The following is a 3,009-nucleotide window of genomic DNA, read 5'->3' on the forward strand; positions in this document are numbered from 1 at the left end:
AGTTAAATTAAACCCTCCATTCTTCTAGTTAATTATTTACTTTTATTTTAGAGCTTTTGGCTGCCTTCTTCCTTATCTCCAGATCCCAGAACAGTTTTCGAAGGTTTTCATTCCTAGCAAGCAAAAATCCTCCCCTGACTTCTGCAGGACTTGAGTGTGATTTCAGCACTTCCAAAATTCAAACTGCTCTATGTGAGGAGATCCCTGGGAACAGTAGCTCTTCAGGAATCACTGTTCCAGTCAAATTCCCCAAGTCAAAAATCCCTAATTTTAACCTGCAGGTCCACAGAACAATAGTAATGTTAACTTATGCAAATGTTGAGGCATTTCCTTGATGAGTGTTGAGAGTTCATTCATTACTCTTTGTCAAATATGCTTAAGATCCATATGTGTCACAATAATTAAAGTGTGTATGGTGGGGAAGGGGATGAAGAAGGGTGACTAAAAGAGACCATTACTGAATAGATCAAGAAACAGAGCCGTGTTTTGCTGCCATCACCTTTAATATACTCAGAAGCTCTGATATGGCCTAATCTGTTAACGTAAATTGAAAAAAAGTCATGATAGCAAAAATTAATAAGGAAGGAGTGCACCAGGAGGCAGAAGTATAATTAAAAAAGCTCCCTTTATCTAAAAATTTCATTAAAAACAAAGGAACACTCAAACTCACAAGATATATAGGACATAAGTTTTAATTACAAGTGCAGCTGCTGCTTTGCAGTCTCGGCATAGAGCACACATTTCTCTCTCCCAAACAACTCCTGTCTGGCTCTAATGCTTCACGTTTGAGACACCTCTGGGTCTGGTGTTACCACAAAATTTCACAATGAACTATAAAGCTGATCAGAGCTCTGTGCCAGGGGTCCAGGACAGGGATTGCAGCTCTGTGCTATCCCATCAGTTCAGAGTGAAGGTTGAGCATCCTGCTGACACCCCAGGTCCTGGTGCTCTGCCACAGCCAGGATGGTCCTGAGCCAGTGTCTGGGATCACAGCAGTTTTGATCTGGAGCTGGAGTGGGTTTTTGAGGAATTTTTCCATAAAAAAATTCAGGACATGGAGGTCCTGACTATTAAGCTGGTGCAAAGCCATACAGAACTATAAGCTTACTGATTCAGTATTTAACAGAAGCAGAGTTGGTTTCTTAAACTGACTCTTTTTGAGTGAGTTTGAGTCAAATCCCCTCTGGAATGAGCAGGTTATAGCATTTTACTATAGAAGTATAGATGCTTCAGTTTACAACAGGTTTGGGAAGGCGGAGGTAAGACTATAGAGGCATATGGGGACTGTTTCCCAAATGAGCAAGTTTTGGAGTAAGAATAAAGAGTTACTCTGAACTGGAAACTTTAGAAGTAACTAGCCCATTAGCCCTGGGAAAACCCAGGCAGAGTCTTGACGCAGGTCTGTGGGCATCCAGCTCTGGCACAGTAAAAAATATTTGCAAGCATCAGTCATTTTAGACAAAGGTTTTCAATATAAATGAAGCACAGTTTCTCCCAGCTCTCCCTTTCAGATTTGCTCCATGAGGCAGGATTTTATTTCCTTTATCTGTAGATTGAGATTCTCACAAAAACATACGACATCTGGTCATTGACTCTTTAAAGAATAACCTTCTCCTAGGTCACGTGTCTCATACCAAAAATCACCCATCAGTAAAATTAAACACTCAATGATAATTTGCCTTTGCACATTGAGAAGTTATGTTTCCAGAATAAGCTTATTTAAGAAGCTCTGCGCCCTCATATTCTCAGCTAAGACAGGAAAAATATCTCTAGGTCAGACTGTAGTGATTTTCCCCTTCATTGGACCAAAACAAGACCCCGGGCAGCATTTACATCTTCAGAGGAGGAGCAGGATAAGGTCTCGTGCTGATCTTTGCCACAGGGATGACACTTACCCATGGGCATTTCACAGTTACTTTCATTAAACAAACTTTAGGAACTTTCCAAAATACTGGAGCAATTGCAAAATTATAGGAAGTCAAGTTGGAGTGAGATTAATTTTATCTCTTTGGTTACATTTGCACTTTAAATTGGTCTCTTGTCTCATTGCAGATGGTTTGATGCGTGCACAGGCAGAGCACTGGAAGATATTGGTGCATTGCTCAGAACTTACTTAGAGATAGATCAGAGGAGTTTCGAGAGACTTTCAAATTTTTATTTTGTATTTATTTATTTATTTAAATGCTCTTTATTGATTTTTTTCCTCTTCAGTTTTTGCAGAGCAGACCTGTCACAAGCGTCCTTCATAAATTCTCACATCTGCTTTCTTACATAAATTCAAGCCAAAAAATTGTTAAGAAAATATTAAAGTAATTTACATTTCTGCCAAGGATCCTAACCTCCCTCTTCATAAACAGCACAACCATGTCAAGGAAAACTACAGAATAAAGGCAGTCTGTTAAAAAACATATTGCCTGCTGCCTATAGACAATCTTGATGGGATAAAAATGAATCATATCTCCTTGTTATATCTGACTTGGCAAATTTTTCACAGTGAGAGCAAAGGTTAGTGTTCACTGGTCCTGTGTTAAAGTCTCTCTCCTTGGCACTGAGATAGACCGAGACACCAGTGTGAAAAGCAAAACCAAGCAAATGAGCCTAGTCCAGTAAAATTCAGGAGACTCCTCCCCATGGTCACCTCTGCAGGACCCAGAAGATGCTGCGACTGTCGCTTGGATGAGCACTTGGCAGGGGTGCCATACCAGTGCCATGATAGCATCGCAGGGACACCCAGGGTTCGTGGCTGCGGCTGTTGCGGCAACAGTCAGTGCCAGTATAATTAAAGCTTCCAAAAAAATATATTTTTTACTATTGACACCTACACAACCGCAAGAGAAAAAAGCATTTTGCAAAATGGGGATCCATAACTAACAAAAGATTGATGTTGCCATTCCTGTATTCTGATCCCTTCTTTAACCTTATTTGCCCTCCTGGTTGAACGAGTAAGCACTTGTGTGCACCTCAGGCTTTTTTTATGCTCATCTGAGCCAAGAGAACACTATTCCTGCT

This window comes from Pterocles gutturalis, unplaced genomic scaffold (assembly GCF_000699245.1).
Source record: "Pterocles gutturalis isolate BGI_N339 unplaced genomic scaffold, ASM69924v1 scaffold23720, whole genome shotgun sequence".
NCBI classification, from domain to species: domain Eukaryota; kingdom Metazoa; phylum Chordata; class Aves; order Pterocliformes; family Pteroclidae; genus Pterocles; species Pterocles gutturalis.